This window comes from Paramormyrops kingsleyae, chromosome 9, assembly GCF_048594095.1.
Source record: "Paramormyrops kingsleyae isolate MSU_618 chromosome 9, PKINGS_0.4, whole genome shotgun sequence".
Classification (NCBI taxonomy): domain Eukaryota; kingdom Metazoa; phylum Chordata; class Actinopteri; order Osteoglossiformes; family Mormyridae; genus Paramormyrops; species Paramormyrops kingsleyae.
Window position 1 is genome coordinate 26,434,136 of NC_132805.1, and position 13,953 is coordinate 26,448,088.

Consider the following 13,953-nt stretch of genomic DNA (forward strand, 5'->3'; position numbering starts at 1 on the left):
TCTGTATTTTTGGCCTCGACGCACTTCGAGACGTGCCACGCCCCTTTTTGAAATCCTCTTTTCCTTGATAACTCACTGGATATATGTCATATGGAGATGTGTATTTATGTAATTTTTCATGTAGATTCAGATTCTGCAATCAGAATTTGGCTATCTAATGTGGTTATGGAGATATTTCTGAAAAACCATTTTTTGGGGTACCCCTTTTCGACCCCCCAGAACCCAAGGTCTGCATGTATATATGTTACTCAAAAAAATAGGGGTTACTTCACATCACCTCATCTTGAAAATAAATAAAAACCAGGGGTGTGTTATGCCCTGTTTTATAGAAATCACCTGTTTTATAAAAATAGAAATTTTAAAGAGATGACATGAGAACAGTGACAAGGACAAAGGGAAGAAAGCTTGTTCTGTACATACACCTGGGTCTGTGGGTCTGAATGTTTATTCAAAGGCTACTCAAAACAAAGTACATCAAAGAGACATGTTTATTTTGGATCTGACCAGCTTTTTACGCACATTAAAGTGTCTGGGTCAAAATTACCCGCAACATCATCTTTGTATACAAACTCTGCACAGACATTCCAGGCACTCGTAGTCACCATAGATTTGTGCCGACCAAAGATGGATTCTTAATGTTCAGACTCTCTGCTGATAGAATGTCCACTATCATTCAAAAGGAACCATCAGTCCAAACAGTCACTTCATCTGAACTTAAACCTGGACAATATGCTGCAGTAGTCTATGATGACAAGTGGTACATTGTTTGTATTGACCAAAGATCTGATGAAAATCAGGACATTTTTGTCAGGTTTATGCATCGCGGGGCATTTGGGAACAATCTGTTTTGGCCAGAAAGCAAAGAAGAATGCTGGATTCCATTCATCCATATACTGACATTAGTTTCTGTTCCTGCTGTCTCAGGTGGAATGGGACGACAATACAGATTGCCAGCTGAGGATATCAAGAACGTTGAAGCATGCTTTGAAAACTTTCAGGCACAGATGACTAAAACCACTTAGGGTGCTTTCACATCTGTGGTTCGGTTCATTTGGTCCGGACCAAGGGCAACAAATGATACAGTGTAGCATTTTTCTGCCGTTTTGGGTCCTTTTCACACCACACTGATTGCTCTGGTCCGAACCAGTTGAAACGAACCAAAATGCAGTCATGTGACAACATCTACATCACTCGTTGGCCAGATGTGCCATTAAACGTATTTCGTAAACTGCTTTTTAATTGGTCAGAATTAACGTGCGGGAAAATTCCAATGGAACTCCCGGAAGTAAACAAAGCGAGGAGACAACAAGCCGGTAGACAACATGCCGCTATTTAGTATGGAGGGACGACTGCGCTGGCTGATTGTATCGCTGGTCATCGTATACCATATAGTTTGTATACATCACTTTAGACAAACTATACATTTCGAGAAAGAAGCGCGGATGCGGCTGAAAAACTTTTTGCAGTTGGGTCTGTTCGAGTTCGGATCATGTTCTCACCACAAACGAACCGCTCCAGTGTTCGTTTGAAAGCGTACCGAGACCACCTCTTCAAGGAGGTCTCGGTACGCTTTTTTGGTCCGCTTTTGGTGCGCACTCGGGTGCGATTGTTACATTCACACCTGCCCAAACGAACCGCACCAAGTAGGAAAACGAACTCTAGTGCGATTCAACCGAACTAAATGAGGCAGGTGTGAAAGCACACTTAGTGGTCAAGCATTTGTGGAGGCATTTCCTAGCAAAATGACTTTGGTAGCTACAAAGTGCATGTCTTTCCTAGTTGATATTATTTGTGTCACTGCAACTTGACAGGTCTCCTACATGTACATGTACCCTTTTGGTCTTATTCTATGAACTCATTTTGTGGGCTTTGTTCATTCAGAATCAGATACCCAGGGTAATGAAACAAAAACTGTGATTGGTGATTTTTGCTACCAGACCCTTTAGTCTAAAATGTCCTTTCAGTGTAGAGAGATGAATAACTTCATTATGAGTCTTTGACTAGATATGCAGTACAAAAGAATTTGAGGTAACTTCCACTTTGAAAAGAGCAGATTTTATGAATATGCATTAAATATTCTACATATATTGCTGTTCATTTCTGTGTGTCAAATCATAAAGTGTGGCAAAACCTGGACAATAAATTTTTGATGATTTCTATGAAACAGGGCATAACACACCCCTGGTTTTTATTTATTTTCAAGATGAGGTGATATGAAGTAACCCCTATTTTTTTGAGTAACATATATACATGCAGACCTTGGGTTCTGGGGGGTCGAAAAGGGGTACCTCCAAAAATGGTTTTTCAGAAATATCTCCATAATCACATTAGATAGTAATTCTGATTACAGAATATGAATCTACATGAAAAATTACATAAATACACCCAGTTTCATCTCCATATGACATATAGCCAGTGAGTTATCAAGGAAAAGAGGATTTCAAAAAGGGGCGTGGCACGTCTCGAAGTGCGTCGAGGCCAAAAATAAGGATGGCTGCCATTTTTTAACGAGCGGGAGTTGGGACAAAAAAATTGGGGGATTTTGTTCTCATGCCAATACCAACAATTGGTGAAAAAATCAGCTAAATCTGTGATCATGTGGTGGAACCCACTGGTTGATTTGAGATGGAATCACCCATTTTCATAAGAACCAAGAAGCACCGGCCATGCTGGCGAAAAAGAAAGATGGGAGCTGGCGTTTCTGCGTCGACTACCGTCGTCTAAATGACGTTACCCGCAAGGACTCTTATCCCTTGCCGCGAGTTGACGACGCACTGGATTGGATCTCCGGGTCAGCGTGGTTCACGTCCCTGGATCTACGGAGCGGCTACTGGCAGGTCGAGATGGACAAAGACTCCAATACCAAGACTGCCTTCTCCATGGGACAGGGACTGTGGCAGTTCAACGTGATGCCCTTCAGGCTCTGTAATAGCCCAGCCACCTTCGAGCGCCTGATGGAGCAGGTCCTGGCAGACATCCCCGAAGCCGGTGCGTGGTGTACCTGGATGACATACTGGTACACGCGCCGACCTACCATCAGGCGCTGGAGAACCGTGTTGGGGGCTATTAGGCGGTCGGGACTACGCCTCAACCCTAGGAAGTGCACATTCCTAAGGAGGGAAACCAAATTCCTGGGGCATGTGGTCAGTGGGCAGGGCGTAGCAACTGATCCCGAGAAGATTGCGGCGGTGCGAGGTTGGCCCACTCCGGCCAATACTAAGAAGGTTTGGAGTTTTCTAGGTCTGGCCTCGTACTACCGCTGATTTGTGAAGGGCTTTGCTGCGATCGCACAGCCACTCCACTGCCTGACAGAGCTGGGACGACGGTTTGAATGAATGGAGGAGTACGACGCAGCCTTCTGGCAGCTCCGGGAGGCACTGGGAGAGGCCCCGGTGGTCATGTGTCCGGATCCGACCCTACCCTTCATCTTGGACACTGACGCCAACTACGAGGGGATTGGACCTGTCCTTTCACAACCAACAGAAGGCGGGGAGCGAGTGGCCGCGTACTATAGCCGAGCCAATAGTCGACTAGAGCGCAATTACTGCGTCACCCGGAAGGAGCTGCCGCCGATGGTGCGGGAGGTCAGGCATTTCCGTCCATATGGGGTTACCAAAACTCTGGGGAAGGTGAGGGCCCAGTTCAACTAGCCGGGGTGCAGGCAGGACGTGGAGCAGTATGTCCATTTGTGCGACGCCTGCACAGCAAAAAAGGGACCGGGTCAGCAGTCAAGGGCTCCCATGCAACCCTATGTGGTGGGAGCACCTATGGAGAGGGGTCGGGGTGGACATACATGGCCCATTTCCACAAATAGAGGCGGGAAACCGGTACGTGCTCGTGGCCATGGACTATTTCACTAAGTGGCCCGAGGCGTACACTGTTCCGCAGTGCAAGTGCGCTCACTACCGCAGCCAAAGTGGTGGAGGAGTTTTTCAGCTGGTTTGGCGTGCCGGAGGAGCTCCACAGCGACCAGGGGCGGAACTTCGAGTCGGAGGTGTTTGGGAAGGTGTGCCAGCTGGTTTGTGTGCACAAGACGCGCACTACTCCCCTTCATCCTCAGAGTGATGGGTTGGTCGAGCGATTCAACCAGACCTTAGCCACCCAGCTGGCAATCGTCGTGGACCACTATCAACGTGACTGGGACCGCCACCTGCCCCTGATCCTGTGGGCATACCGGGCATCAGTGCAGGAAACCACCAGTTGTACTCCTGCTGCACTGATGTTTGGGAGGGAGCTTCATACCCCCACCAGTTTGGCCTTTGGAGCCCCCCCGGAGCCAGAAATACCAGGGGGGCTGGACCGGAGTACCTCCGACAGCTGCAGGAGCGGTTGTGGACCACCCATGCTCTGACCAGGGGGCAGCAGGGTGTTGCCACCCTGCGACAGAATAGGGCATATGACGTGCGCAGCCGGGGGCGGGTCTTTGACCCCGGGAACCAGGTTTGTGTTTACTGCCCCTCCCGGAAGAAGGGACGGAATCCAAAACTGGACAGTCATTGGAAGGGGCCAGGTGAGGTAGTAGACAAGGTGACTGAAGTCGTTTACCGGGTGCGCCAGCCGGACCCCCGGAAGACTGTGGTGGTTCACCGGGATAGGCTGGCACCATATCAGCCTCATGTCCGCCCAAACCCCGCTGCTGTGGTCCCTGGGGTCACACAGCGCGGTGACTCAACTGTACCGGGTTCCCCAGTAGCTGGAGTTACACCGTCACCAGCCACTAGGCTGGATGCTGCTGACCCGGGAGGACCTGTTGGCAGAGCAAGTAACGAGGGCACCATTTCCGCCACAGGAGCTGCGCCATTTTCCTTCCGGAGACAACGGCAGAGACCAGATCGCCTGCGGGACTTTGTTCTGGGTAGTTGTCTTGGTTTTGTCTTTATTAGAGTGTACTGTGATGTTTAAAGTTTGCCTCGTGTTTATTTAGTTTATGTCCTTATCTTAGGTATTAGTTTGTGTGGTCGATGTGCATGCTCCCATGATCGGGTTTAAGGTTGTCAGCAGTGGGGAGTGGACAGGCAATGTGAATGAAGGGCAGTGGAGGGGGTGTTGCTGAGTTGTGTGCCGCATAACACCCCTACCAATTCATGTAAATGAGACATGGATACCGCACCGGCTACCCCAACAGCTTTGTTCAAAGCTAACCTGTTGATTAATAAAGAGGCTGTTCAACAAAAGTTGCCTGCCTTGGAGTCCCTTCCGGAGCTTTGCCACAATATTAAAAAGAGAAACATGTAGTGTGTGAGTGTGGTTACTATGGTCACAGTGACAGAAAGATAGGTGGATATGTGTGCTGTTTATCATGAAGCGTGTGCAACCTGCAGGCATATTGGCAGATAACAAGAGCATCCAGACAGGCATTCATACAGGTAAATAGCTACATATCCCCCTTTTCCTAAACACATACAAGCAATACTGGCCAATTACTGACAGGAAGTGGGAGGGGGGGCATACAGGAGTGTGTGTGCAATGGCCTCAACGACAGCAAACTGGGTCAGACTTGGCTGTGTGTGAAAAGCGAGAAGAAGATGGATGAAGCATTTTAAATATAAAATAAAAACACCTTACCAGTGTGGTTGGCGTCTCTGTCTTAGAATTTCACCTGGGGTTTTGCAGAGTAAGTGACCTCGCTTCAGCTTTTAAACATGTGGCCCTGGGTGTAGGCGTGCCCATGTGAATGTACCTCCCCAGGATTTGGGGGCGTGTGCAGCTCTGGGGGCTTAAGCAGGTTTGCAGGGTCAGGTGACGTGGCTCCCTGTCGGCATGGTGGCTGAGGTGACCATAGCATTACAGCACAATGAGCTGAGGCCCAATCGAATGCCGCGCCGTGGACTGGCTAGAATCCACCAGAGAAAGCAGAATGCTGCTGTTTTCATTCATGATTCTTAAATATTGTTATATCCCCTTAAACAGCATGTTTACTTTATTTAATTATTGCATTTTGTTAATTTTCAAAAATTAATTTTGTGCTGTTCTCTGTTAATTCATCTATTCTGTCTGGCCAAAAGTATGACACCCCTATTAATTAGGGAAATTTACTGCTTAATATCATTTTTTTCTGGGCCAGGCCCAATATTAAAATTTTGAATATCTGCTGATATCAACACCAATCCAATTTTTTTTCACCTTTATCAAGTACTAAGCATTAAATGCAATTTTTGTATCAATACATTTCAGTTAATATAGCAAACTGTGCACATTTAGTGTTATAGCAGCCTTGTTGTCATGATGCTCAAACAAAACTAGTACAAAATGTACAGTGGAGCACAGATAAAAGTTGGTGATTAACGAAACTTTAGAAATAATACAAGTCTGAAGACATCAAGCTTGTTTAAATGTTACTGTGTTCAGATCAGCATTAGCCTCACATACACTGCAAGCTGCAGTTTGGCTTTTATCTTCCTTCAACATAAAGTACAGTAACTGCATCTCCACACAGCCGACATGACAGCTCCGATACGCGTTCGTTGTAGTGATGTCCAATTCGTGAATGAATCATTCTTTTGAATCGGATCTTTTCAGTGAATTGGAACTTTAGAAAGAATACAAGTCTGAAGACGTCATACAGCATCCCGAGAATAGGCTGGCAAACCATTTCACAATACAGCAGAATGCTTTACCACCAAGTTTATGTGTGAAATAACGAGGAAACCTGCCCTCTGTGATCTGAGTAGATGATGCAGTTTGTAAACTTGAAATTATTCTGTCAGGTTGGCAGGAGCTAGACCTTTAAGGGCCTTATATGTAAGTAGGTGAACTTTGAAGTCAGCTCTAAACCTAACAGTTTACTGTCGTTGAGGCCATTGCACACACACTCCTGTACCCCCCCCCCCCCCCCACTTCCTGTCAGTAATTGGCCAGTATTGCTTGTCTGTGTTTAGGAAAAGGGGGATATGTAGCTATTTACCTGTATGAATGCCTGTCTGGATGCTCCTGTTATCTGCCAATATGCCTGCAGGTTGCACACGCTTCATGATAAACAGCACACATATCCAGCTATCTTTCTGTCACTGAGACCATAGTAACCACACTCACACACTACATGTTTCTCTTTTTAGTGTTTATATTTTACTCTTCTTATAAATGCAGTAGAAACTGTTTGATCAGTGGAAGGAGATATCTAACTTTTGTGTGAATAATGTTTGTTTCCTGTTCACAGTCTGTGGCTATTGTGTGGTTACCAAAGGGCTTATCGTAATTACTCACGGGTTGCTTTCAAAGCTTGAATTATGAACCATTCAAAGTCCCAGGTTTCAGCATAAGTTCCTGTATTTGCATGAGAACCTCTCTGAGTCTCTGAGTACCTACTGTAATAGAGTACAGGTCACCTGAGGCCTCGGGACAGTGATCTGGGCATGTGACTGTAAGGACAGCATCTGAGTCCTGTTCCATGACTAAAAGGAGCCTATATCTTCTCCCTCTTCAGGTCTTTCAGGCACAATGAAGCTTTGCTATTCTATGGGTCAGTGTGGCCCCCAACTGCAAGGGTGCTGTAATGTACGGGTTTTCCCAGGCTGTAGCCCAGGGGCTGGTGCTAAAAAACCTCTTCAAGGGCCTCCCATCAGCAACTTTCACCGTCACCACCCTGCAAGATAACTTTTACATTGGGGAGGAGGGGGGAAGGAGCACACAGAACACAACATTTGTAGAACCTGAGTGCAGCCATGCAGTGGATAATACCCCAGTACCACACTAATCTGAATGGAAATGAACAGTGTGAGTTTTTTCCAGTGGTTGGTTCACCAATTCTGCCCCCAACCCCAAAATCTTCCCTGTATGTATGCATCCAAGAACCCGTGATGCTGGATCTTTATTGTTTTTTGTTTTGTTTTTCATTTTCTGCATTTTCACTTGATGTTTCTGAACATGATCCTCTGACAACCTGCTTCCTTTGCTATTATTTTTTAATTAGTTTTAATGTTTTGACCCACCTGAATTGTACTGTGCAAAAAGCCCCAGATGGCGAATAAAGCCCTTTCCGTAAGAACCAAGAAGCCTTTCTGCTAGTTTGCTGTAAAAACCTCATAATTTTATGACGATCTGGCAGTGTCTTACTGAGATAGAATGTGCAGGTAACCTCCTTTATTAGACATTTTGGAAATTCCTGACATCATTTGATGAATACCAAGAACTCACATTCGATTGAAAACACTCTCCATTTTTTAAGTGGTTTATTTTTAAGTTTTTTATATAAGTTGTAAGTAATACTGATATGCATTATGGTCACTCTCCTCCACTACTATTGCCTTGCTCTGATACTGCATGATCTTCACTATTGCCTTGATGTCCTCCTTCATCTTCACTGCCTCCATCTCCTATAGTCTCTTCCACCTCTGAACCCTTGCAAGGCAGTTTCATCTCCATCTCTTTTAGTTCATTTTGCTTCTCTACCATCTTTTGTAAAATTGCCTTGATCTTATCCTTCAGCCGCTGCCACTTTGCCTCCTTATCTTCCTTCACCTCCACTGGTGGTATATTTACTTCTGTCTCTTTCTGTACTTCTCTCATTCCTTCATCATTCACTTGCTCCACCAGTATGGGGTTGCTCTCTTGGCCTCTCATCGCTTGTGTAGAATTCCAAAGTCAGTCCTTTATTGCAACATCAAAGTTACAACTAAGACTGGACACCCTGCAGGAGTGTCTCCTATATCGAATTACACTGATTTTTATACGCTTTTCATGTTTCTTATCAAGATCTTTGTCACAGGGGGTGTCCCAAGCATCATCTATCTGGGAGCGTGGCACACACGAGGATCAGAACAATCGGAACGTAACACCCTTGGCACTGTCAGCTGGCCATAAATTGCTTAGCTACAAAGCCAATTATATTCCTTGGCCTTAATGAAAATGACTAGGTTCAGCACTAATAAAGGCAGCTAGTCATACTTGCAAGTTTACACTAAGATACAGATACAAACCTTCAAGGTTATTATCAGGTGCAGCAGTAATTGGTCTACATTCTCTGAAGGTTACTAGGTCACACTCTATGCAGTTTGTCAGCTTCTGGTTATATCTTCATAATGCACAAATGATTTCATTCTCTATGTTTTATACAGTACTACAGTATCAATAAGGTGAAGTGGCATCTGTAATTTGCCTGATATTTTTATGCTTCTGCGTGTTCCCTGAGACAGACTGCTCTCCCACCCAGGGAGGTTGGCACAGGTCCAGGGGGCTTCCTGAATGGAAGCACCTGCGATCATTAGAGGGCTTTTCTAAGTCAAAAACTGAAATCTATGTGAAAAGCTTACCATTGATTACCATTATTTTTTATAACTTACAATTATATTTTGCCAATATCAGACCTTCTCAGAGGTCCACTGCTGCATGTACTGCCAGCTGGGATTACCTTGGGCCAGGACCACTAGTAATCTATAACTACTAATCCATGGTCGACCTCAGGCAACTCAGTAAAGTAGTCCATAGCCATGAGTTCCTGGGGTTCCTGGGGGCCCAGGATGACCAGCCTGACCATCTCCATAGGTGATTCAAACTCTACTGGATGGTGCACATGTTGCAGGAGTACACAAACAGTTCTGTGTCCTGGCTGAAGCCAAGTCAATAAAAGCGCCAACACAGTTTCCTCAAAGGTTTTGTCATTCCAAAGTGCCTGGCTCCTGCAGCACTGTGCACTGCCCAGAGGACCATGGATCTGAGGCTCTGTGGCACCAACAGCTGCAGCAGGTGCCGGTCGCCATCCGGGGACCAAGAGCACTGGTACAGCAGCCTGTCATGCTTCTGAAAGGCTCCCCACTTTCAACAGAGGACCCTGGTCACCTGGTCCAGTGCGGAGATCTCCCTCCAATCCAGTCATTCCCCAGCCAGTCCCAGACCTGGGCCAGCAGCAGATCACTCTCTTGCTCCCTCTGCAGCTACTAGTGATCGATGGCCTGCAGTCCCTTGGGGAGGTGAAAGCTTGGCAACCAGGTAAGGGACACATGGTCGTGCATGAGGTAGGGGCAAAAATGGTAGCAGAATTGAACGACGGCCGGGAGCTTGTGGCAGGTTATGCTGTAGTTCCACTCAGGGCAGCTCAGCGTCGGAGGTCCAAGAGCTCCATCTGCAGGCACATGCACGAACCCTTGTTTCCCCAATAAATCCTTCATATCCCCGACTTCCTGGACTACCACTCCTCTGTCTCCGTTCCGTGCCCATTTCAGTACGTAACATAGATAGATAGATTGATTGATTGATTGACTGACTGATTGATTGATTGATTGATTTTGGTCCTTTCAGACATTTGGCTGTCCCCCCCTTGCCATATGGTGACTTACTGCAGAACCTACTGGCCAAGGGTAGAAACCACCTTAAATATGCTCCTTGGAGCAGCACAACTGTCAGTCGGTTGCTGAAGGTGCTCCTCTACTTGGCCAAGATGACCTGCAGAGTGGGGGTCATCCTCCAGTATAGCCAGTAGTTCCCTAAGGGTCTTCTGTTCTACCACAGTCTGTAGTGAGTCCAGAGTCACTCCCAGAACTGAGCCAGCTTTTTTGATTAGTTTGAGTTTTTTGGCATCAGCTGTGCTGATTCCATTGCCCCAACACACCAGCACATAAAAGACTGCACTGGCAGCAACAGACTGACAGGAGACATGTAGGACTGACCTGCATATTCCAATGGACTGCAGTCTCCTCCAGAAGCAGTTGTATACAACTTCCACTCTAGACTGTCATCATTGCACCCCACGGTACTTGCAAGTCCTCACCAACTCCACATCCTAACCCACCCCTCCATCTATGGCAACAGGGGACAGTGGGGGCTTGTCCTGAAGTTCACCAGCATCTCCTTTGCCTTACCAATGCTGAGATGCAAGTGGTTCAGTTTGCACCGCTCCACAAAGTCCATCACAATGTTCCTATAGTCATTCTCCTGCCCTCCACTGGCTATTGCTGTGTCATCTGAGAATTTCTAGAAGTGGCATAAGTCAGTGTTGTACGCGAAGCCTGAGGTGTAAATGCTTATGAGGAAGGGGGCCGATATTGTCCCCTCTGGGGCCCCTGTGCTTTTTGTGACTATGTCTGATACACAATTCCTATGCCACACAAACTGTGCTCTGCCAGCAAGACAATCCAGCATCCAGGCTGTAGTGAATATATCCACCTGCACTGAACTGAGCTTCTCCTGCAGTTTTGGACTGCATGGTGTTTAAAGCCCTAAAAAGATGAAAGAACATGATCCTCACCATGCTTCCCTGCTTATCCAGATGGGATTAGGCTTGATTCAGCAAGTAGATAACAGCAACAACCACTCCAGTGTAGCCCAAGCATGAGTACTACAGTAGATCCAGTGTTGTTTTGTGCAGGTAGTCTTTCTGAGCACCTGTTGCATTATGATATGTTTTTAAATGCACGACTGCAGAGGCAAAAACACCTGAGGTGCAGTGGAGTGCATTCAGAAATGAATAATGTACAATTTGGAGTGCAATAACCTGCCTATGCCACAATTACTACCCATTTGACTTTCCATTCCTTCCGCCAATGATTACATATATTGTGTATGAAATGTGACCCAGGCCTCCATCATTAAATAGAAAATTGTCCATTGCTAAGACCACAAGCAAGTTGGTAGTTTGAAACTGCCCATTGTTTTATAATAGCACACAGATATCATAATGTGATTATAATGAAATGAAATCCAATGCAATGAAATGAAGCTTTATTTTCAAGTAGGAGTACAAGTAGGATAACAGGTACATCAGATGAGCTTTTTCTGAGCGCAGGGTCCGTCCGACACCCCATATCTTTTTTCTGTAGCATTCCACAGATGCATTACTTTCTGCAATTTTAACATTATTCTTAACATATTAGGCATGCATTTTCTGAATAGGAGTACAAAGCGTCTATACTAATGAAACCTTTACATGGAATATTCTGGATGCTATAAGCAAGGCTGTTGTGACTGTGGACATTATGGCACGCCTGAAGCAGGCCGGCGGTTGGAACAGGGCAGAGCTGTAAGATTCTCCTTTTTTCGGCTTCCGTGAAAGTGAACCGGCCTGCAAACATCGGTGATTTTGTCACAGGCCAGGATGATGTGCTCGGTCTTATTGGTGATATTCAAGTTGTTACAATTGCTGTCAATCTTCACTGTTATTAAGGAGAAGTTGTTGTTGCTGATGCACAGGTTTTCCTTATAGATCTTCCCTCCTTCAGGGGTACACACTTTATTGATCAGGCTTTCATCCTTGTACTGGAGGAATGACTGTGTGGTCCTGTTTGAGTTGCACAGTTCGTGTTTATGTAAGAACTTCCTCCATTCTTGCTTGTCACTGGTGTTTGGGGTATCACTGAGGACATGCTTGTGCTGAAAGCTCTTGTAGGCTTTGTTGTTTCTGGCTCGCATGCAGGGTCGGGGGTTTTCAGGGCCCCCACCAAGGTAAAAGTTGTCATCCGTGGGGGGCGGGGTGGTGATGGTAAAAGCTGCCAACCAGAGCCCCTTGCTGAGGCCGCTTTTCACTGGAAGCCTCTGGGCTTCAGCCTGGGAAAGCCCATACATTACAACACCCCTGTGTTTGGGGGCCACGGCGACCCATAGAGTAACAAAGCAGAGTGTTTGGAGAAGAACAAGCTTCATTGTGCCTGAAAGACCTGAAGAGGGAGAAGATACAGGCTCCTTTTAGTCACAGAACGGGACTCAGATGCTGTCCTTACAGTCACATGCCCAGACCACTGTCCCGAGACCTCAGGTGACCTGTAATCTGAGATTAGGTACTCCGAGACTCAGGGAGCTTCTCATGCATGTACAGGTACTCATGCTGAGACTTTGAATAGTTCAAAACTAAAGCTTTGAAAGGACCAAACTCGTACAACCTGTGAGTAAGTAAGATAAGCTCTGTGGTAACCACACAATAGCCACAGACTGTGAACAGGAAACAAACATAATTCACTCAAAAACTAGATATCTCCTTCCACTGATCATCTCCTTTGTTTGTTAATATTGTACAAAACAATATTTTTTTATTGCTATGAATTTATCAGAAGAGTAAAATATAAACACTAAAAAGAGAAACACGTAGTGTGTGAGTGTGGTTACTATGGTCACAGTGACAGAAAGATAGGTGGATATGTGTGCTGTTTATCATGAAGCGTGTGCAACCTGCAGGCATATTGGCAGATAACAGGAGCATCCAGACAGGCATTCATACAGGTAAATAGCTACATATCCCCCTTTTCCTAAACACAGGCAAGCAATACTGGCCAGTTACTGACAGGAAGTGGGGGGGGGGGCATACAGGAGTGTGTGTGCAATGGCCTCAGCGACAGCAAACTGAGTCAGACTTGGCTGTGTGTGAAAAGCGAGAAGAAGATGGATGAAGCATTTTAAATATAAAATAAAAACACCTTACCAGTGCAGTGGGTGTCTCTGTCTTAGAATTTCACCTGGGGTTTTGCAGAGGAAGTGACCTCGCTTCAGCTTTTAAACATGTGGCCCTGGGTGTAGGCGTGCCCATGTGAATGTACCTCCCCAGGATTTGGGGGCGTGTGCAGCTCGGGGGCTGTCTTAGTCTGTCAGAATTCTCAGGGCAGATGTGCTTTTCTTTTGAAGATTTGTTTTTCTTCCTGCCGGATTCTGAGTGGGCCAAATTTGTCTTCGCGACAACCAGAACTTGTTCTCCTGTTGTTATTTTCCCAGACAAAGAAACCGTCTCCTGGTCCTTTCACCTCTACCTACGCAGCAACTCCCCAGCTACCGTCACTTGGTACACCATGGCTGTGAAGCGGTGCGTGGCGAAGGTGGATGAAACATTTTAAATGTGAGCTAAAAGCACCTTGTGGATGTGGTGGGCATCTCTGTGTCACTTGAGGTGTTGCTACGGTTTTGTTAACTTGTGCGCCTGGGTCTAAGCGTGTCTTTGTGCCCACGTGGATGCACCTCACCACACTTTGGTGCCGTATGCAGCTAGGATCTGGTATCCTGGTGTGGGCAGCATGACTACATGCTCAACGCCCTGAAGAC

The 13,953-nt window shown here is 46.2% G+C and overlaps 1 long non-coding RNA gene across 1 annotated transcript; it reads right to left on the reverse strand.

Annotated features, from left to right (window-relative positions):
* Positions 1 to 11,635: 11,635 nt before the first annotated feature.
* On the reverse strand, positions 11,636 to 13,419 carry LOC140592520 (uncharacterized). The gene is made up of 2 exons (XR_011992832.1): positions 13,343 to 13,419; positions 11,636 to 12,584 (listed from the first exon to the last, which is right to left on the reverse strand). It is a non-coding gene; the product is annotated as an uncharacterized lncRNA (long non-coding RNA).
* Between the last annotated feature and the right edge of the window lie 534 nt (positions 13,420 to 13,953).